Source organism: Rhineura floridana, chromosome 6 (assembly GCF_030035675.1).
Source record: "Rhineura floridana isolate rRhiFlo1 chromosome 6, rRhiFlo1.hap2, whole genome shotgun sequence".
Classification (NCBI taxonomy): domain Eukaryota; kingdom Metazoa; phylum Chordata; class Lepidosauria; order Squamata; family Rhineuridae; genus Rhineura; species Rhineura floridana.
The window spans coordinates 32,413,343-32,437,066 of NC_084485.1; the positions used below are offsets into that span (position 1 = coordinate 32,413,343).

Consider the following 23,724-nt stretch of genomic DNA (forward strand, 5'->3'; position numbering starts at 1 on the left):
ATTGTGGATCTCAGGGAGTCTAGTTGTTTTAAGTGAAGGGAACTGGGACTACCTCAGAGATTTCTTCATTGTTGTATAAATTCTCCTTTATTAATTCAAATGATCCTTTAATCTGCATCTTCTGTATGGATTTGCACTTGCTCCTGTCAGCCATATTAATCATTTTAATACTCAGTTATACTCAGTTTATTAATCTAGCCTGTGTGCTTCCATTTCATTGCAGTAATAACATTTTGTATGTTAATCATATAGGGAAGGGGGTGACCGGACATTGTAGAAAGATAGATTACTATTTTGCTAAGCAGCTAGATGTGTTGTCATATTAATCAATATTATCTAAGTAATTTAATGCCACTTTTGCTGTGATTCCAGATTTCCAGAGCATCTTCAGTATCTAATTATTGCTAGCCAATAGTCTGCTGCTAAGCAACGTATATGCATCACTATGAGTTATCATCAAGATTTATACTGAGGCATTTTAACTTGCAAGATCAGACTCCTGTTAATGTGATATTTACAGCATGATCCTGTGTAACTGTGCTCAGCCAAGTAAATGTGCATAGGATTTGAAGCCTTAGAATCACTTTTAAATTCCATCATAGAATTTATTTGCAGTTAGATAAATATTACACACTGTGGTGATTTTTTTAATCTATGATGTATAATGGCTGAAGTATTCCTGTTAAGATGGATTGTTAAAATGGCAGGGAAGTTTTTTGTTTTATCTGGTGTATCTTACTGGCTAAGGTTCCGTGTTGCACTTTCTCAACTCTTCATGACAAACAATTATATTTCTGCAGACAGTTCAACTAGATTCTGAATACTGAACGCTATAACACTAACCACAAGATTTAGTTTGACAGGATGATCCAGCAGTCATCCATCTAAAGCACACTGCAGGATTAAGGCACAACAAACATGGATAGGCCAAAGCTGAGTGGTAAACCATTTGCAGAAGGTCCCAAGTTCAATGTCTAGCATTAGTTACAGTAGCAGACAGTGGTCTTCCTCGGTATAAGGCAGCTTCATATCTTGGACTTAAGCTCATTTTCTCTCTTCGCATTTGCAAAACCTTTGATTTATTATACGTGTTCACACTTTCAGTTCTCATTCTATTCCGCAACTTAAAACTTCGTTTTCTTTCTTTCATGTGTAATGCACAAGCACAAAGGATAATCTGGCCAGCCTTCAAATAATCATTGCAATGCACGCCTTTAAAAATCTTTATAACCTTTAAAAACATGCAGGGAATTTGAAAGTGAAAAAAGCTCTAGGAGTTCATTCCCTTGTGCAGCTAAAGAAGGTGGTAATGAAGAAATAGCAATTAGGAAAAACAAAATAAGTATTTTTACACTGTGCTCTTTTCTCTCCTACTTGCTGCCCTGCCTTAGCTTTTCTGAGTTCATGTGTCACATACTCTTTATTTTTTCTTCAACTTTGTATGTATACATTCTTTCTCAAACTGCTACTATATTGATCAGGCACACAAAAGGATCCCTACTTAACATATTTCTTTTTCACCCTGCAAATGGTGTATATTTAGAGAGGCTTCTAGGAAGATACCTGAGCTCAAACATCTGAGCTCCACTATCATAAGGGAGCCTTCAGTCTGTACTGGTACCTCACCATCTTCACTGTAAAGGGGGCATTTTAAATACCAGAACAACATATGCAATTAGAATATACACTGTATACAGTGTTGGTGAGCAGATGTCATAGAAGGAAAAATACTCCGCTTTTTCTCAGGGCTGCCTCCCAAAGTTCCTGTTTAAGAGGAGGAGGAGGAGGCCAAATTCAGAACACTAAGATTTTGCACATTGACACACCAGCGTGTCATTTGCTTCACCTAAGTTTACAGCTCAGGCTGCACCACCCACAGCCAAACTGGTGGTGAAGCAATTGCACTACTTCACTATGACCAAAACTCATCCAGATCTGGTTAACTTGCACAGCTACCATACCAACCTGTTGAAGTTTTCCTTTTATTTTAATCACAGCTAAATATTTATTTATTTCTGGCATTTATACCTTGCCCTTTAGCCAAAAATGCTCTCCGAGTAGCTTACAAAAATTAGTGCTAAAACAGCTGCTGCCCTCAGTCTCACAATCTAAAAAAACAGGATACACGAAGAAAAGGGAATAGGAAAGAGGAGAGAAAAGCAAACTGAAGCACAAGTTCTTAAAATTACAGTTATTTTAGTACACAGTTAACACAGTTCTGTCTCTGCAGATTCTGGCTGGTTATAAGAACAGCAACACCCCACTGATGCCAGTGATGGTTCATCCTATTCCAGAACTATTTACATTATTTAAAATATTGAATTGTGGGCATATATTGGTATTTTACAGTTTGGGAACAAAAGCTGAAAGATAATGACTTCCCTAATACCACCCATAGTTCAGTGGCTGTGTTAAGATTAAGAACATAAGAACATAAGGAGAGCCTGCTGGATCAGGCCAGTGGCCCATCTAGTCCAGCATCCTGTTCTCACAGTGGCCAACCAGGTGTCTGGGGGAAGCCCGCAAGCAGGACCCGAGTGCAAGAACATTCTCCCCTCCTGCGGCTTCCAGCAACTGGTTTTCAGAAGCATGCTGCCTCTGACTAGGGTGGAATACCAATAGTCCTGCACTTGCATGAAATGGGAGTTGTCTTGTAGGACTGCAGAAGAAAATAGACAAAAAAGATCCAGTTTAGCAAGCAATATACAAACAAATGGAGAAATGGAAAAGGGAGAGAGAGAGAGAGATAGAGGCCACATTCACATTGTACATTTATTCCACTATAATTCCACTTTAAACAGTCATGGTTTCCCCCAAAGAATCTTGGGAAGTGTAGAATCATAGAATAGTAGAGTTGGAAGAGCCTATAAGGCCATCAAGTCCAACCCCCTGCTCAATGCAGTTTGTAATTTGTGAATGGTGCTGAGACTTGCTAGGAGATACCTATTCTCACAGAGGTACAATTGCCCGAGTGGTTTAACAGTCAGTCCTTCCCAGAGAAGTCTGGGAATTGCAGGTCTGAAAGGGGAGTATGGCTTTCCTAACAACTCCCAGCAACCTTCACAAACTACACCCCAGGATTCTTTGGGGGAAACCATGACTGATTAAAGTGGAATAATAGTGGAATAAATGTACAATGTTAATGTGGCCAGAGAGAGAGAGAGAGCTTCCTAAAGCCATTCAGTAAGACTATAGCTAAGCCTGCAGGCTCTTCATTCAGTGAAGTATTAGCAAGTTTCAAGAATTCACTGGAAGTACACATTTTGCGTATGAATTTGTGTGTGTGTAGAATCAACGTGCATATATAGATTGATTGTGTCTGCATGTAAATTTCATATAACTCTACTTTGTTTTCTCAAAGTTGGTTTCTAATGCACTTTAGATCCTTAAGGCTGCAATCCTATTCACACTTACCTGGGAGTAAATCCCACTGAATTTAAATGCGCTTACGTAAATATTAGGGATTTTAATAAATATTTTAATAGGGATTACGTAAATATTATGTATTTATTTAAGAGTGTGAGAGAGAGAGAAAGGGAGAGAGATAAAGTACTGAACTAGTCTCACTCAGTTGACAACATACTGCTGAGTGAAGTAATTCTGAAAACCTGCCAAACAGCTTTCTGTGGCTTTTTGTTTCAGTGCCAGCAAGCCAAGCTCCTTTTGACTTATGATTTGGAAGACCCTTTCACTTCAATGGGAAGCCCTATTTATTTTTCAAGCTTGTTACCAACCAGGGGGTACATTATCCTTTTAATGCATTTGTGTAACTTCCATTAACATTGATTAGAACTGCATGTACTTGCTGAGAAAATCTGTACCTTTTGTTAAACTGGAAGCTCTGTTGTGACTGATTTTCTCATGACATTAGTGATTACATCATTACTATATTATATTTTTAATCTTTTGCTTGCTTGATGCTTACTTAATTTTAAAAAAATAAGCAGAAATCCAGCATTTAAAACCACTTCTCTTTGTTCTGATGAGAAGCAGACTTTTCAGAGTATGACTGGAGGAAAGGAATAATCAAATAGTTAGTACAGCCCCTCTCTCCAAATGTAGGACCATTCATTATCCATCCCAATCATCCTTTACTCCTCGCACAAATCAGTCATTTGGTTTTAGGGAAAGTACTTGTAATGGTTAAAACAGGGTTAGGCAGACACATTCTGTTTCCTCCTATAAATATTTTTTAGGCCAGTTTTGGTGCAGCATGGTGTTTGATTCTAAAAATGGAAAAATAATATTTCACTATCCCCTTGTGGGCCATTTTCACATGGCACTGACTCAGTTTTTGCATTTCCTTTGTTTGTAAAACCCCCATATTGACTAGAATGTACACTCCATTTTAAAATGTCTCACTTCCATTTTGTTCTACTTCAGTAACAATTCTTATTGTATATACACATTCATTCTTCTGTCAGCATTTCCACTACTTTAGCCATTTATAAGTGGAAAATACCCTTTGTGTTTTATGAGCTTGATCTTTGAACTCTTCAGTTTATCCATAAACTATTCATTGCGAACTTGAGGGAAGGGGGAGCCAAATATATTAAAACCAAAGAAACTGAAGAAGGGAAGGCTTTCAAAGCTTTCTGTAGTCCAAAAAGTTTAGCAGTTTAGTGACAGAAAACTGGGCCTGGGAAGTATCATGCACCATTTTGGATCTTCTAGCCATGTCCCATATTTTATCTTCAGGACCAAACCTGCTCTACTGTTTAATGTTTATTCATGTCACCAGGGCCTAGAGGCTCCAGTCAGGATCAGGCCCAGTCTTGTACTATTGCATATCTCAACCCAGAGGAGATTATGCTTAAGCCTAATAATTAGGTACCACATCTGGCAATGGCATAAAGGAAGCCTAGTTTGTCCAATGCATCCCTTCTGGGAAAAGTTACATTTCCTTCTTTAACAACCACTATCACCAATCTGACCTTTTCATGATAGAGAAACCAGATCATTGCCAATGAAACAATTTGCAGCTTGCCTACTTGAGAGTTGCTTTCTTTTGCCACTGAGGGTGAAATTCCAAAGGAAATCTGTGGGGGGGGGGGATGCTGGCAAGAAGCAAGTTACACAAGTGTTTTGCATATCTTAATAGAGGCTTTCTTCCAGCAACAGGAGGGCACTCCCTCTCCTCTTGCAGTCAAGGAAAAACTATGTGCCAGCCAGCTCTACTGTATTCAGGGTGCTTCCTCTGTTACACCAAACAATCTTGCCTGTCACTTAGAGAGAGAGTTAAGTAGATGTGTGTCGATGATGAGGGTTTGCTCTCCTCCATTTAGCCAGAAAGATCTGACTTTGCTTGCAATGTGAGAAATGTGTCTTTGTTCATTCTCTCTCTGTGTGTGTGAACACACATGTCCTTTGTAAAGAAGTTTGCAGAAGTTTGTCAATGTGTACATGAATGGGTTGCGATGGGATGTTTACGCCCACCCATTTATTTTGGGTAATGTGGAGAGCTAGATGTCAAAGATTTGCTGCTGCTGCTGCTTCACGTGGATTTCGAGCAAATGCGGGGGGAGGGGCGGTGGAACAGGTTTCCATCCCCTCGGAGCCGCTTGGGGATTGCGTCAAGGATGGGGAGGAGGGTGCCCCTGGAAATAAATTAACTCACCAAAGGAAAAATAAAGAAGGGGGGAAGGCCGCCCCGCACGTCTCTCCCTCCTTCCCTCCCCTCGCCCCTCCCTCCCCGCTCTGTTTTGAAATGGGATCCAGCCGCTGCCTTTTGCCGGGGCTGAGTCGTCTCCTGACCAGCTCAGATCCGCAACAGCAGCAGGAACAAAAGGAGGAAGGAGAGGATGAAAAGGAGTGCCGAGTTCTTTCCCGGGCGATGGACTCGGCCCCGTATTTGATGTTTAAGCCCTGCTGCTGCTGCTGCTGCTGCGTGGTGCCGCTGCCACCGCCGCCGGCGGAGTAGGACAGCGCGAAGAGAGATCTTCTCGATTCCAGCAAAGCAGGAAACAGCGGAGCCGCCGCCGCCTCCCGACGGGGCCAGAAGAGCCCAGCAGGGCTCCGAGAGGGGCAACCGGGGGCTCCCTCTCCCCACCTCCTCCAGCACGGACCCGAGTAGCTTGCAGTTGGGCGGGAGAGGATGCCATGCCGGGGTGTCCGGCCGAGCTCGGCGGTGGCTGCAGCAACACTCGTAGCGGCGGGGAAGGCGAGCTCCTCCTGAGGCGGCAGGGCGAAGGGACATGTTGCTGCTGCGCCTTCAGCGACTTCCAGGTGAGCCGGCCGGCTGGCAGGTTGGTTGGCCGGCCAAGCGGCAGGCAGGCAGGCAGGGGGAGGCGATGGAGCCACCTAAGGGGAGAGGCGAGCGCGAGGCTGAGGTAGTCCCGGCAGGAGCACGACGGGGGCTGCCCATGGGGAGCCCCGCTGCGCCTGAGGAGAACTCTTCTCCCTCCCCTGGACAGGCGGGCAGCGTCGCCGTGGCCTGCCCGGTCCAGGAGTCCAGCGGGGGGATTTAGCCGGGCTGCCTTTCTCCCCTTGGAGGCGGTGCCAGTTGCGACCCACCCCAGGTTGCAAAGAAGGCGCCGCCAGGGTTCTCCGACCCCTCCCCCGGCGCTGCGAACCTGTGTCCCAGACACAGCTGAGGTGGGGGTCGGGCAACGGGAACACCCCCGGGGACGGAAGAGGGTGCCCATCTGCTTCAGAGTCTCAGGAGGAATCTGCGGCTTTGCCTTTCGTGGGGGTGGGGGGGGCGAGGTTGGCTGGCTGCAGACGGCGGGGAGCCGCTTCTGAAACGACAGCTGATCCTTCGGCACTTCGCTCGGCGGTTCGCGCGTCGCCCTGTGCGGTCGCCTCAGAGGGAAGGGGGGTCATCTGTCCAATAGAGGGGGGTTATTGATCGTTTGCTTCGTTCGCCTCCCGGAGTTGTCTGCTTGTAGCAGCGCCTTAAGTCTGATTGACGCCTGCATGCTTATCGCTTGATGACTTGTCGCTTGGTGACGCGTAAGCGAATGTGCTAACTTTCTCCGCTGAAGTGCCGTGTGCCTCAGTTGGTATCGATTGACATGAAGAGTTTTGCTTGGGATGGCTAGCCCGTAGGGCTCATTCACACGTGCACTTCGTTCCTCCCGAGTCACACGCAAGTGATAAACGGAGAACTGTGCCCTACTGGAGGACGTTTTAAAAGGTAGTAGGCATTAGGAAGCCTAGGGAGCTAAAAGAAGCAACACCAAAAGTTCAGGGTTATCTGCCTTTACAAATACATTGTTTGCCTAACCAAGAGAGAATAACTTAATTGTGTCTCCTGTAGTAATAAGGACACACCAACTGTTGTGGCATCTTAAGAACAAACTAATTTTGTTCTTTTTCACCAGCTTTCCTAGGCAGCAGACAACATCAGCTAAAACCTGAAAGTGAATAGGCAAGGGCATTAGGTTTATGGGCAAATAGTCTTTTGTCAGACTGGCTAGTACACTTGAAAGAGTGTCCACTTCTGCATTATTGGAGATCACATTGACCATTACAAATACAAAACCATTTTACAATGTTTTGTTGTGAGGGGGCATTCTTTTTTTAAGAGACTGTCCTGATACTCGACATCACTGCCCCGTAAGGAGTATGATCCTTATTTACAATTACTTGGCACCAAATAGATCTCGTGTGATGAAAACTTCAGGCCGCCAATGTGCCTTACTAATGCTGTTTGGATATAAACTTGCTGAGGTACCTATTATTGTAGCAAAGCTACACTACATTTTGTGACCTTTGGTTTGTTTTTTTAAAGGGGGGGCAGAATTTAAGGCTGTATAAAAGAAATGTCTTATGGATGACTTTCTTTAAGAAGGGCTAGCTTTCCTGCTCTGCTCAAATATAGCTATAGACTGATGCATTTTGTGTGTAACAACAAAAAGTCATTCAACTTGATCATAACCATTGCTTAGAAGTAAGACCAGTTTCTTCTAGAGAAAGATGCTCCCAGATAAGGTTGCTTAGAATTTGAGTCTGCCTTACTCAAGGCTTTATTAAAATACATACTTTAAGCAAACAATGTATAGAGGGTGTATATTTGGAAGGAAGATGTGTATTCTCTAAGGAGGAATAGCATGGATGATGATTGCAGTCATCTCTAGTTGCTGCCTGCCTTCGCTGCTTGGAGTCTTCAGTGGGGGAAGTAATTCAAAGCTACCTGCTGCCTAGATACGTAATCTAGTGAAGGATTTTTAAGTACCTGGAACAGTTCCTTCTTTTTTAGACATTTGCACAAAAGGTATAATTTTTCTAAATAGCTCAGCTATGTAAATTTGTTCTGTTCAAATATCCTCTAGCTGTCATAGTAAGCTGTGACTTGAGATTTGGATCTTTTTTGTCATACTTTAGAATTAGACTCATCAGATGGGGAAAACCCCACTCCAGTGGGGTTACAGTGCAAAAAAGTGATAGAAATATTAATCCAAATGTCTGCCTATATGCACACAAGCAATTATTAAATGAAGTGGTGATATGAAATTTTATATTAAGTAGATATACAATGCAATATTTGGGGACAATGTTGGCCAACCCAGTTCCCACTGAGATTGGCAAAACTATCTTTAGTTTTGATGGGACTGTGAGTGTACCCTAAGAGCTGCACTCTGAAAACATCTGTAATCAAGCAAATATACTAAGGGGGTGAGGAGAGAGGCATATGCACAAGCTCAGACAGAAACAGAACTGGTGATAATCAGCATGCCTGTTTCGTTGGGATGGTTGCTAAGGAATGAACTAGGTGCAGAGGTTTATTTCATGATTTTAAATACATGATGAATTCCTCATTTACTTACTGAACACATCTGGCATAATCGACAGCTATTCTGAACCCCTGACACTTGCAAGCTGTTGCCTACTAGCCTGTATTTTGAGATGTCCTGCTGTCTTTTAAGTGCAGTTTTATTTCTATATTTAGGCTACTAATTTGATAAGATTTTTACTTGCATCCCAGTTCTAAACACCTTTACCTGAAGTAAATTCCAGAGTTAAATGAGACTTGCTTCCAAGTAAAGACGCTTAGGACTGCAGCTCCTAGTGTTTAAAAACAGGATTTGTCTTTGTTTTTATATAATATGTGTGTGAATATAATTTTTGTAACAACAGTTCTTAAAATAAAAAGGGATTCAAGTTGATCTCTGCTTTTATACTTTTTCTAGATTAGATGTGTTACTTAGTCCAGCAATCTTGATATTTGTTTTATATGGCATTTGGTGTGTATGAGACAGAACCACAAAATATTAACCTTGAGTGCTAACAGTGAGAAGTGTGTGTGTGTGTATGTGCCTGTGCCAGAGAGAGAGATGCTTTCCAAAATTTGAATTTGCAAGGACACAATACTAACTTAGATTCATTGATGGTTTGACTGAACATAATGGCATATCCTTCTGCTGTTTCTCTGTAACTGTGAACCACTCCACCAATATATTGCACATTCCATTTATCCTGAACCTCCCAGTTTGATCTTCTAACCCATTATTTCTTATAATTCAGCTGCTAAGATCTTCATTCCTTCCATTAACATAAAAACATAAGGAGAGTCCTGCTGGATCAGACCAAAGGGCTATCTAGTGTAGCATCTTTTTTCCCACAGGGGCCAACCACCTATGGGAAACCCACAAGAAGGACATGATGTCAATAACCCTTTCCTGCTGTTGTTCCTCAGAGACTGGTATTTAGAGGCATGATGATACCTGATCCTGGAAACAGTACCTTCTGGTAGCAAATTCCATAGTTTCACTATGTACTGTGTGAAGAACTATTTCCTTTTGTATGTGCTGAATCTCCCATTATCCAGCTTCACTAGTATTATGAGAGAGAGAAAAACTCTCTCCCCACCACCACCACATTCACAATGCATAATTTTATACACCTCTATTAGGAAGGCCAAACAAGAGATAGATTGATTCCATAAAGGAAGCCACAGACCTGCACTTACAAGATTTGAACAGGGCGGTTCACGACAGAAGCTCTTGGAGGTCACTGATTCATAGGGTCGCCATAAGTGGTAATCGACTTGAACGCACATAACAATTATGTTCTCCCTTGTGTTTTTTTCCTAAACTAAATAACCCCAACTATTTATTTATTATTTAATTTGCATCCCGCCCTTCCACTCAGCACGAGCCCAGGGCGGCAAACAAAGCGCTAAAAACACTTTAAAACATCATAAAAACAGATCTTAAAATACATTAAAACAAAACAACGGTAAAAACATTTTAAAAAACAACTTTAAAAAGGGTTAAAAACATTATTAAAAAACATATTAAGCAATTTTAACACAGATGCAGACTGGGATAGGTCTCAACCTAAAAGGCTTGTTGAAAGAGGAAAGTCTTCAAAAGGCACCAAAAACATAGCAGAGATGGCGCCTGCCTAATATTCAAAGGGAGGGAATTCCACAGGGTAGGTGCCGCCACACTAAAGGTCCGTTTCCTATATTGTGCAGAACGAACCTCCTGATAAGATGGTATCTGCAGGAGGCTCTCACCTGCAGAGCACAGTGATCGACCGGGTATATAAAGGGGTAAGACGGTCTTTCAGGTATCCCAGTCCCGAGCTGTATAGGGCTTTGTACACCAAAACTAGAACTTTGAACTTGGCCCAGTAGCAAATGGGCAGCCAGTGTTACTATTGTAACCTTTCCTTGTTGGGGAGTTGTTCCAGCCCCCTGATCATTTTGATTCCCCATTTCTGCACTTTCACATTCACACATTTAACTCTTCTGCCTAGGTTTTAGTTCTGCTGTCCACTTTGCTAACTAAATTATTCTATTCTAGTCCTGCAATAGGCAATCACAAGCTTCCCATAACAAATTACTCATATTCTAGCAACTTCAGTTGTCTATCTCTTGCACAACATGTAAACAGGGCCTGAGCACTTAGGGCCAAGTTTACTAGTATGTAAGATTTGGTAATAGCTGTGTAGTTAAGATGATAGTAGTGGAGAGAGACATTCTGAAAACACAATTCAGTTTTGAAGACAAACACTTGTATCATACATAGGATTGCATAAGGCATCATTAGGGCTGCACCAAATATTACCTAATTTTGCTTTTTAGGCTCTAAACTGAAGGTCGGGGTAGAAGATACTTCCAATATTGCTTTGATTGTGAGTCTATTCGCATTTTCTTTAATCCTTTGTGGTATTATTTCCCTTGTGTATTTCTGCACTCATGCCATCCCCCTCCCCTACTTCTTTTTGGATTGCTTACATAGGTAGTTCAGACAAATCTGACTGACGGTACTGTTGTGATGTCATCCTGTTTACTACATGATCTCTGACTGGCTATGTGATGGTTTCGTTATAGACATCTGAAGTCTACAACAGAGTGACAGAATGGAATCTGTAAGAAAAGACAAGGGTGATTTGCAGGCATTGATTATTTTTTTATTTGATGATATTTTTAGCCTAAACAGGGAGTACTTTGACGCTGTTAAGTATCCCCCCCTCAAGAGAGTAGTTTCAGTGGAGCCTCTAGAAAGAAGCTTCCTTTTCTGGGTACAGTATAGAATAATATAATTGGCAGGGACAGCTGACTACCAGTGGTTTTGGGACTGTTCCTAAGAACACATGGGCTTCTTGGATGCGTATTGGGCTTTTTGATGAGAATAATGCCTGGCAAAGTTCCTGGAAGACAAATGTTTTCCACTATTATTACAAAGCAATGGCAGCATAGCATAGGAAGCTGCCGTATGGTGAGTCAGATAATTGGTCTATTTAGCTCAGTATTGTCTACACTGACTGGCGGTGGCTCTCCAGGGTTTCAGGCAGGAGTCTCCCAGACCTACCTGGAATTTCCTGGTATTGAACCTGGGACTTTCTGCATGCAAGTCAGATGCTCTACCACTGAGCTATGGTCCTTCCCCTATTCCTTATGGTAATACAGGGAGGTTCATTCTCTGTATTAACAAAGGGCAATGGGCATGGCTGACATTCAAACACACATCTTTGTAGCTGTTTTCTGTATCCTTTTTCTTCTAGAACTGGAGAAGCAGGTGTATCCCATTCTAGCCTGTGGTACTAAAGTCCTGTTTCACTCCACAGTAAACTCTTTTTGGAAAGAGGCCTCAGGCTCCCAAACCACCCATCTTTTCTATATTGGAGCTACTTGTAGACTGGGCTCAGTCTATTCTTTCTCCTTTAAAAGTGAACTCTTTGAATCCCAATGGGACTTACATGCTAAGCAGGGATAATTGAGCTTTGCTAAGCTTGTACCACTAATTTGCAAGAGGCACTGGGTCTTCTTTTATTCCCATAAAATGGAGCAGATTACTGTTTCCCCTTGGCCAACATAACAAAGTGTAATCTCTGAGAAACATTTATTGCACCACATAATAAATGTGGAGAGCAGAGCTTGGAAGATTACTTTTTAAAAGTAATAAATTACAGTTACAATTACTTGGCCCAAAAAAGTAGTAATTACCGTTACAATTACAATTGCTCTGAAAGTAACTGATTATTTTACTTTTTCTCAAAAGTAATCACTACAATTACATTTCAGTTACTTTTTTTAAAAAACTCCTACAAGGTGCTGGCCTTGGCTGCTGCACATCTAAGAAGCCTAAAACAATATTAAAAATAAACACACACACACAGGGGGTAGTAGAATAAAAAAAATTATCCATAAGATTAACATAATGGCATAACAGAATCTCACATCCCCCCAAGCAATGAAGATACCCCAACTCTTGAAATCAAATTTTACACTTGAAATGCTTTTATAAGTTTCTGTTATGTCTCAAAAGAACAAGATGCTCAAAGAGCATGTCAGACAAGGAATGTCTTTTTACAGTCATTATGTTGCCACCAGTACTGAACAGGCGTTCTACTGTGGCGCTTGAAGGCATGCCTGTGTTGTGCTGCAAAAAACACCGCAGCACACGTGGAAAGCCATGGAGTGATGACACTTCCCTGCTGGGAGACCTCAGGTACCTCACCAGTTCCTCCTCAGCAGTGTCCACTGCTGACTTCTTGCCCTGGGGCAGAAAGTTAAAGAAGTCATCTTCTAAGTCATCTCCTTCCTGGTCTTTATCTGAAGACTGATCACTGTCCTCATTAAGTACACCCATCTTTATTTCAGCTTTCAACAAGGCTTCCATTGTGTATCTAAGAAAGAGAGAGGATATGTTAACACATATATGTTAGGAAACCATCATCTGCTCGTCATTTCCTGATGCTTGTCATGTCCCCTGGTTCAGGGTCCAGCCTGAGCCTGTGGATGATGACATGGAAGGTAGGAAGGTGACCAAGTCACCACACTCAGGGGGCAGCACAGCAGACCCTTAAGGATTACCTGCAGCAACCCAAGGTTGTGATGAGGAGCCCCAAGAAGAAAAGGCCCAGCCCCTGCCTACCACCTTAAGCCCTCTGATGCCTCCCTTGAAACAACATTTCCCTTGGAGTAATCCACCCAAAGGGCTTCCCTAATGTTCTTACTTGTTGGTATGGGTGGCGGCCTGACATGATTCCAGCCAATCTAGTTTGAAGCGAGGGTGTAGGCAGGCTGCCAGAAGAAGCCTCTTGTCCTCCCAGATAGCTGCAAACCGCTTTCTTAGGGCTTCGCGCACACCTCTCAGCAGCTGAAAACAGTATGTGTACCTCTCAGGTTTGTTTTCCAGTCCTTCTAACTTGCGGTCCAGATTGCAGAGCGTTGGTAGCAAATACCCCATGAACGTGCCGTTCTCCCGTTGCAGGATATCTAGGGACTGGGCTAGTGGCTCCATAATCTCTGTGTATTCCTGTACCACTTCAATCTCAGCAGCTGTGATCCTGGACAAGGAGCAGCGGTCCATTATGGCATGCATTTTTAGTGGCACAGTTGACAGGAGCTCATGTAGTTGCTTCAACGCATCAAAGGTGGAATTCCACCTGGTCTTATTCGGTACCTTCAGATACACACCACATTGCGCATGGATATACTCAGCAATCTGGGCTGACTGGTTCTGCTTGGACCACAACTTGCTGCACTTTCCCATCAAGGAACGAAACTGTTTCTTGAAAGGACCAAGAAGACTACTTTTGGAGGAGTCAGAAAGCATGGCCTCTATGTCTTGTGTTGCCACAAGGTTGAGGGTGTGGCTAGCACATCTCTGGTGTGGTGGTAAAACAAAATCCTCTCCTGAGTCTGCAGCTTCTTCCTCTGCCTCAGGTCCTGTGTCCAGGATCTCACAGATAGGCACAAACTCCACCTCAGCCTCCTCCTCCTCCTGGTTATCACCATCATCGTCACTGGTGCCTGCAGCTTCCACTGGTTCTTTGGCCATGAAAACTCTGAACGCTTTCACAAAGTTGGAGCCATTGTCTGTAGTAGTGCACATAACTTTGTTGTGGATCCTGTACTGCACATGTACATCATGCAGTGCTTTTGAAAGGACATCATATGTATGGCGCCCCTTCAGACGCTTACAAGCCAAGGCCCTGACCTCACATTTCAGGGTAGTTGGGTTGATCCAGTGGGCTGTTACCCCAAAGTAACTCTTCTTGCCATTGGTCCAACAATCTGCAGTGGTTGCTATATATGCCACAGCACCCATTCGGTTTGCAAGAGTTTCTCTCATGTGGCATGCTCTCTTCTCAATTCTGTCTCTCAGAGTCTTGGCACATATGATGGTGAGATCTTTGGGGAGTCCAATGTGACCCAGATTAATGAATGATGGTTTGTCCACAGTCTGAAGTGGTAATGTCTCCTCTACAATGAAATCAATGATTCTCCTGTCGAGATTGCTCTGGGTGACAGGCTCCCTGCCAGATCCCCACCTCTCAAGGGTTGTCTGCTGCTGCTTCAGCATTTTGGGAGGAGGGGTGTCGTGCATTGGTTCAGGAAGGCCACGTCTCCTTGCCTTTGTTGCTTCTTCAATTGCTCTCAGCTTCTCAGGGTGTGCCCTCTGAGGAAGAAGAACAAAGCATGAATCCAAGAAAAAATGGAAGAGGAACTTCACAATTTAAACATCAATAGACAATGGACACTCTTTGAGGACCAGCATGACAAAGGCTTACCTCAAAATGTTTCTTCACATTGGATGAGGAGGAAACAGCTGATCTCAGATTTTTGATCCTTGGAAGGCAGTAATTGCATCGTACAACAACATTTTTCCCACTCTGGCTCACAAATGCACAAGCTTTCTCAAAGCCAAACCATGGTACTTGCTGTTCTGCAGATGTGGCTGTGGGCAACTGGCACTGCTTCATGCCCTCCTCCTCCTCATGCACAGGGCCTCCTTTCTGAACCTCACTTTCTAGTTTTGCCTCCTCAGGATCAACAAGCTGTGACTCAAGTGGCCGCACTAACTGACTGCTGCTCTCAGCAGCAAAACCTGCAACAGGCGTCTCTGTAATAAACAAGAGATAATGCTCGTATATGGGTGAACTTCAGCTGTGATGTGCCCCCATCTCTTCCCCATGCTGCAAGATGCCCCAGTCAGAGTGGAAGTAAGCAGGTCGATAGCACAATTAAAAGAGATCCTATTTGCATCATTTTTGCTCACTGAATAACCCTGCCTGGGCCAGTCTAACCTACTATCTCACAGGGTTGTTGTGAGAACAAAATGAGACTAGGGTCCAAATCCCCACATAGCCATAAAGCTCACTGGGTGACCTTGGGCCAGTCACTGCCTCTCAGCCTCATGAAAACCCTATTCATAGGGTCACCATAAGTTGGAATCAACTTGAAGGCGGTACATATATTTTTTATTTTGAATATGATGATTATGATAATAAATATGCAGCATTTCAAATTAATTCTGTATGAGAAGCATTCCATGCCAAGCTTGGAAAACCAAGGATGAGGTATAAAATGTAGACAAAAATACTTTTGACAAAATGCCGTTTATCTTTTATATCTATAATTAGCAATACAGCTGAATGATGTATGTAAAGTATTTTTTCTTTCCCTTTTCTTTTTTATTAATATTTTAGTACTACTGCTAAAGTTCTGATGAAAGAATAAAGCATTCATTAGCCAAATTCAAATGATTAGAACACATCACATAAATTCCACTGAAGTTGGAGTTTTTGCCATAGAAAATGAAAAAAAACATATAACCTATGATAGCCCAATAGACAATCAGAACTAACATAAAACCCTATTGCTTCTCATTTGCAAATCTTGCAAGATCTAAGGTAACTCTAGATCATGTGAGTTCAGGTGATGCATGTTATGTACATTTGTATAGATATTAGCAGAGATTGTCAACAGTCTATCTCTCTCTGGGACTGGGAATCTCTCTCTTTCTCACAGAACATGAGTTTGAGAGCTGGGGGACTGAGAGGAGGAGCTGCAAGGACCCTACTTCTCACCTCATCTCTGCCAAGAACAAAAAAATCAGCCTTAAGCCATTTATTATACGCCTAATGATTTTTTATTTTATTATTATTATTATTATTACTGAGACAGTTTTTGTCCCACATACAATTCAGTCTTGTGATTAAACAGGACAAAAATACAAATAAAAAGAAAGATGGAGTTCAAATAAATATACAATAAAAAGCTAGCCGGCATTTTAAAAGGCAGGAGTGCTCTGTCTGGATAAATACACCACACAGGTATGTATGCATGGGAACAAGGGGGAGAGTTCAAAAAGTGGGGGAAGGAAGAGAAGTAGGGAGCTTGGAAAAGTTACTTTTTTGAACTATAGCTCCCATCAGCCTAATCCAGTGGCCATGTTGCCTAGGGCTGATGGGAGTTGTAGTTCAAAAAAGTAACTTTTCCAAGCTCTGAGTAGGCCGAAGTTTCAGAAGTGCCTTGTGATTGATGGAGGGGGCGGCAGAGGCAAGGAGAGGCAGTGGGGGGGGCAGAACGGTGCCACGGGGGGCGCACACACACACACACACACACAAATCATCGTCACTCACCTCCACAGCTCTTCGCCATTCTGCTGCTGCCTTTTCTCCGTTGTCCTTGCCCTGGCTTTTTCCTCCGGCGTCCATTTTGTCCTCTCAGACGCTAGCAGGCCCTGCCTATTCACCTCTTCCCTCGTGCCTCCTAACACAGATCACGAGGGAAGAGAGAGTCTGCGCAGAGGTCCAATCAGTGTGAGGCACATGTCTTGTGTTAACCAATCACAGCCAGGAGCTGTCTTCCCCTTGTTCCCACCCCCAAGTAACGTGCAACCTAACGTTGAAACGTTAAAGTTGCAGCTGAAAAGTAGGAAAATTACTAGTCGTTCCGTTACTTGCCAAATGTAATGGAATTACCCACTCGTTATTTAAAATTGTAACGAATTACAAGTAACTCGTTAAAAATAACAAGTTACTTCCAAGCTCTGGTGGAGAGAGGTTGTTATGCATGTTGTTTTGGTATTTCATTTGGTTCTTTGTGGACGATAGCTAATAGAGAAATATAACAAAAGTTCAGAGAAGCAACCATGGGCTCCTGCTGGGAGGAAGGGCGGGATATCAATCAATCAATCAACAAATAAAATAAAACCATTTCTCAATAAGATTTCACAGCAGGACTGGGGAACCTTTGGCCCTTCAGGTGTTGTTGGACTCCTGCTCCTATCAGCTCAAGCCAGTATGGCCAATGATCAGGAGTTGTAGTCCAGTAACGTCTGGAAGCTCACAGGTTCCCATCCCTGGTTTATGGAATCAAATTGAGAATGTGGCTCAAACATGTAAATGCTGAACTTAGCGTTGTCACATGGTTACTTCATTTTGGGTGGTATTCAATGTTGGCCCTACTCAGAGTAGACCCATTGAAGTTAATAGACATGACCCTGTGGCATGCACTATTCTAGTCCGAATTCAGCTTTTGAAGTGCCTCTGTCTTCCTAAAATGTCCATATCTGACATTGACTCTTGTATCCCCTGCCACCTCTATACACACCACAGGGTGACTGCTACAATGCCAATGAGAGTCATAACAATTGGTGTACCAGAAAACAAGCTGGTCAGTGATGCAATAAACATGGGCTGAGTAGGCAAGTTGGATACCTCATGTTATCACTTGCCAATAACTGTACAGATCTGCTCAGCTCACATTCTCAGCATGCCAATTTAGCTGTGTGAATTAGCTCATGGTCTTCTGATTTGGCATGCTGTTGCTTTTGCCAACTACAATAATAAATCGGAGTGGGGAATCTCTAATTTTATTTATTTATTTATTATTTGATTTATATCCTGCCCTTCCTCCCAGCAGGGAGCACTCTGCTAAATAGTGTCACAGCTCTAGAATGCCATCTTAACCACTCTAAATATGGAAGCATCTTCCGGTGTCATTTTTATGAGTGGTTTGAAGCTGTTAAGTAGGTTTCACAACCTGTGAAGCAGTAGCCTGTCTCTAACATATTCCAACACACATTTCAGGAGCAAATACGTTATTTCTTTAAAAAAAAAATCTTCTGAGTTTTCTAACCTACTTATGTGCAAAACACATTCTGATTGCAGACTTTCAGTTTGTTGTAAAGGATACTTAGAGTACTTATTTGATAATGACAGATGTAATATGTGGAAATAATTTAAACATCTGTGTAGGGAAGGTAAGCAGAAAAGTAATTATATTGGTAAAAGATGTTTGAAAGCAAGCACACTGCTTTATGCTCTCATAAATAACAGTAATTTTATAGCTGTAAACTTACACAAGAAAGTGTAAGTTAAAAGCATTTGAGTAATACCTATGTTTGCTTCTTTCAGTTTTGATCAAAAAATTCTGCAGACAGGCATTTTATCAAAAACATGAGAGCTGTCTCAACAAGCTTACAATTTAATTTTAAATGCAGCAAAAAGTGTAAGGCAAAGTACCATAGTGATGATGGGTTGAAGGAAGAAAAATTATCCAGCAATTGAGGTTGCATAACATAATGGGGGCTCAATATTTTGTTTTGAAGAATAATCGGGACTAACCTGATTCCCAGGAAATCTACAAAGGGAAAAAGGAAGTGTGGTCAGAAAGAACAATGATGGAGAGGTTGAAACCTTAACTTAATAGCCAGTAAACAATGTCATACAGAGAAGCAGCTACCTACTTGTAAGCTACGAGAAAAAGTAATTCTTCTATGTACTCATCAAGGATATATTCATCATGCAGAGCTGCACAATTGTAAATTCTGTAAGGGAAAGGGCTGGTTTATACCCTAAATTTCCTAAATGGGTATCACTTCTCAATAAGAAGTAGTATCAACAAACTCTGTGAATGTCACCCTAGAATTTTTTGCTTCTCACTGTATAGATATGTGATGTCTGTGAGGTTGTATTTGATGGGCTGTGGAGTCGGAGTCATGGAGTCAGGAGCAATTTTGGGTGGAGTTGGAGTCGGGAGCAATTTTGGGTGAAGTCGGAGTCAGAGTCAGTAGAAATGTTCCGACTTCCAAATAAATTTTGATTGACAAGAAGCAATTTTGGGTGGAGTCGGAGTCGGACAGTAGAAAAATAGAGGAGTCGGAGTCAAAGGTTTGGTGTACCGACTCCACAGCCCTGGATGGTATACAATTAAATTCAGCCACAGAAATTATAAACATGCAGCATTTAATGCTGAATCTATCAAATTCACACTTTCTGAAACAATACAAGAACCAAAACATGGACATCCTTCAAAATTTGCAGGTATCCAAATTTTGTGATGCAGTTCTCCAACCAAATGCTTACAAAAAAGCATATATTAGGGGAACGTGTACATAAAAATGGATGAATTAGTGAAAATAACACACAAAATGCATTAATTTAGGATAAATTGTTTGCAAAAATGTGTACATTAGTCAAAACTGCATACAAAAAATTCACACTAAAACACTGGAGAATTTTCATGAGGACTTAAAAAAATCTCAATTTGCTGCAAATTGTGGAGAACTGGAATTAAGAATGGAACAATGAGAAACGGAAAGAATCAAAACGGGCATAACCTTCCATCCTTATATGTAAGCAATATTTCTGAAGCAATCATGACCCACAGGGAAAGTCTAACAATCATTTTCAAAGAGAAAATTCTCAATTTTTTTCAGTGAAATCTTTATAATGCATTTTTGGAAAAGCTTGTCAGTCTCCCACTGGACCATATGTGACAGGCTGCTAAGACTTATGCCTTGAGCAGGTCCTGAACATGGAACCTGGGGATTTAAGGCTAGGATTTAGTGTGGGTGCCACCACTCAGCTCTGGCCAAACAAAAGAACAACAGAGCAGTAAGGAAGCTACTTAATAGCAATAGGACCAAATGACTCATGTTAGTTGCTCTGTAAGCCTTTTTGGCTAAAAGGGTGGAGTATAAATACTTTAAATAAATTAATAAGTACTTCCTGCCACCTATAAAAGCTTCTAGGTTAGCTTTGATCTCTGGTTTGAGCATTACAGGAATCTGCTAGTAAGTTTTGTGGAAAATGGCCTCTTCTTAACTGCTTTCCAGCACATAACATTTGAAGACCAACATGTTGGACCAACAGGGGGTGTAAATATACATTCCATATTGTGCATTACAGTATCAAATAAAAATGGGAAACTGCCACCTGGAATTGCTTTAAAGACTGGGTCAAAAGCTGTATTGCAGACATGATGAGGCTTTAGGAAAGTTGCTCTGTCTTGAGGAGCTATTGTGGGGGAAAGTGAGATATAAAGCTGTACCTATAACACAGAAGAGGGTACCAACCACTTATTCTGGCCTTTGGAAAATGTGAGGGAGAGAAACATCTACCCATGTGCTTATTTGATGGATGTAGAAGTGGTAGCTTTTGCTTAGTATCCGGTATACAGTGAACATCAAGTGGTGTTAACTAGCTATCTAATCACTGTGAAGACCAGAGAAAGTTAACGTGTGCCCACACCTTGTATGTCTCTGTTGCCAGCCTTCTCTTGAACTGTAGAGTATTGAACTTATCGAAACACTGACCCCATACTTCTGAGCTAGAACCAGTCAGAAGGTTTGTGGTTATTGGTTCAAACCTGCCCTTGTCCAGGTGCTCTTAATATCAGGTTATGATGTGTCGGCTGCTGCTTGGATCTTTTGCAGGCTGGTCTTGTCTTGGTTGTGGGCTACTCCACTCAGGACTTGTGGTGGTTCTGTCCAGCAGCATCCCAACTCTTTTTAGATACATTGGCACTGTGACAGGATGGACTGTATCCTATATTATGAGAGGGAGGGGAGCAAGCTAGCTAACCCGGCCACTCCTTTTTCTTTGGTCATCAGCGTTGCCACCAAGTGGATATATTTCATTCATTCATTGGCGATCACTCATGACCGAGTAAGATTGCCTTCCAAAATAAGATCTTTAATGGTGGGTCCCTAAGTGCCTGTGGAGGCCAATCCTAGATCCACACAGCCTCCCACAGTGAGGATATAGGTTTCCAGAGACAGTCGCGATGAGAGTTTGCTTGACGAGCCTTCCGCTTAGGTCATTTGTCCCTTTCGCCCTGTACTCGTGCTTCTTCAAAGTCCATAGCACCTTGAATAATAGCCGACCTCCAACTGAGGTTGGAGCCAAAACCTGCTTTTTAAAAAAACTTGAACATAAGTGAAAATAACTGAAATTAATTAATATAATAAATGAAAATAACATACGTAAATGCATTCAGCTAAACCTAGTGTAGACTATTTCCCTACTCAACTCAATACTTAGAAGTAATGCAGAGTCTGGGTCCACTACAACCCTCTCCATCCTGGCTTCTTTCTTATCTCAGCTCTTCTTTTTCCAGTAGGATGCTAGCTCCATCTCTAACCTGCACTTTGTGTATTTCCAGTGTGTGTGCACCCAAAGCTCCTTATAAAGGACACTCGTTCTTCGTGACACAGCAGATTGGAGTATCTGCTCTCAGGCAGACTTACACTCCATCCTTATCATATAGCATAGCATCTTGAAAGCAACAACATCCCTTGCTTGTAAAGTTTTTCAGTTGCAGGAAAGCTAGTACTGACTTTAACAGTAAAAAAAAAACCCTCAGAAACAGCACTACTTGGGGTGAGGTGCAGGTGTTCTTGTAACATCCTTAGGGAAACAGCCCTCTCTCTTTCTCTTCCATCTTATGAATTTAGCCAGGTTTTTCTTTTTCATAACATCAAACTACTGTTCTACCACCACCCCTTAAATTAAATCTAAGGTTGAACAGACACTGTTATCACTGAATTATGAAACTTCCAAAGGAACCTGCTGGAAATGGGCAATGTTTCTGTCTCTACGACCATCACACCACAAGCCCTGCCTAAATGCACGTGCCAGAAACACAATCCCATCAGCAACATAATCATATGCATGGAAGTAAGCCTCACTGTGTTCACTTACCTTGTTGTCATCTCATGTTATGCATCTTCTAGTTCACTACTGCAATTCACTGGTGCTCTTGCTCCTGCAGTTGTAGGAAAGCGTGATCATAAATTCTCAGACCAGTAGACCAATCGTTTTGTCACAGCTTGAGAAACTTTTTAATCAAGGCTTATCTGAGCAAAAGGAGTCTGTGGCAGAGAGGTACAGATATATTTACTTAGAAATGACCTATCAAGAAAAGGAGAGCTTCCTGTTGTTGCTTTATGAACAGAATGCCAACTCACCAAGCAAAGCTTGCTGTGCTAGGATTCTCCCCTCCCTTCTACTTGGTCACTTCTGGTCTTTAGAAAAAGCAGTTTCTCTTTGTGTCACTTTTAATTGATTCCCATCACATTAGTAGATCTTGTTAGCCTTGACAAAAGTAGGGGATTTTATCCAAAAAATGACTCATTGATTCCTTGAACTGATGAAATAATAGGAACTTGACATGTTCAGTACCATGTCATCATAGTTTTCTCATACGTTATAATTAGAAAAACCCTTCAGGTTAGATGACTGAATTGTAATTATGTTAATGAAGAAATCATACAAGTCTTAAAGCATGAGAACTGCTAAAAGTAATAAGGAAACCTCCATAAGAATGGCTTTGCTGGATCAGACCCAAGATTTTTTGTTTGTTTGTTATAATTCAGTGGTGCTCTTGCCCCCTTTTGCTCTCCAAAAAGCAGTTGTTCAAAGCAGCTAACAAGTTGTAAACAACCACAAAAAAATAAAAACACAAACCATCATTAGAACAACTACCAAAACAAAGACTAAAAGTAGCATCAAAAACTGAAAAGGCACACAGAAAGCCAGGGCTAACCAATAAAATTGAGCAACAGCAGGATCAAAAGTTCATTTAAAAAGAAAGTTTTCAAATCCGGGCACAGCACAAACAAAAAAAAGATAACCTAACTTCTTGACGCACCTATAGGATGGTGCCACAAAAAATGCTGCCCTCATGCACATTGCCACCAAATGTGCCTCATATGGCAGTGACCTATGCAAGATCCATCTAGTTCAGTTTTCTGTTTGCAAGTACAGTGAGCCTGGTGCCCCTGGAAAGTTAGAAAGCTGCTTTACACCAGCACATATTTGTCTGTCTAGCCCAGTTGCTGGTTATTGTCCACTCTGACTTGGTAGCAGTTCTCTGGGTTTTAGAGGCCCTTCCTGTGACCTCCTACCTGATACTTTTCATGTAATTGCACCTGGGACCTTCTCCATATAAAGCATATGCTCTTCAACTGAGCTACAATCCTTCCCAAAGCTTACAAGCAAAGTGCAAAGATGATTGCCATTCACTACCCCTGGCATCTGGTGTTCAAAGGATCTGAATCTAGCTATTAAGCTAATAGCCATTGGTAGACTTAACTTCCATGAAGCTGCATAATCCCCATTTAAAGCTACCTAAGCTAGTGACTCAGGAAGTCACAGATATGAGTCCTCCAGTTTTTACACAAGATGGCTAAGGATTAGAGATGCGAAGGCCTGGGGGAAAATGAGTGCTTTTGTACCCCCCTTTTTCCTTCA

General features: G+C 42.1%; 1 protein-coding gene across 2 annotated transcripts in view; it reads left to right on the forward strand.

Annotated features, from left to right (window-relative positions):
• The first annotated feature begins 5,687 nt into the window (after positions 1 to 5,687).
• SULF2 (sulfatase 2) overlaps positions 5,688 to 23,724 on the forward strand; it is a 147,288-nt gene continuing 129,251 nt past the window's right edge. Inside the window, exon 1 of one of the 2 annotated variants that reach the window (XM_061631363.1) lies at positions 5,688 to 6,225. The gene's annotated coding sequence lies outside the window, so the exon portion shown is untranslated. The remainder of the gene's footprint in view (positions 6,226 to 23,724) is intronic. The other variant, XM_061631362.1, reaches the window with a different exon arrangement.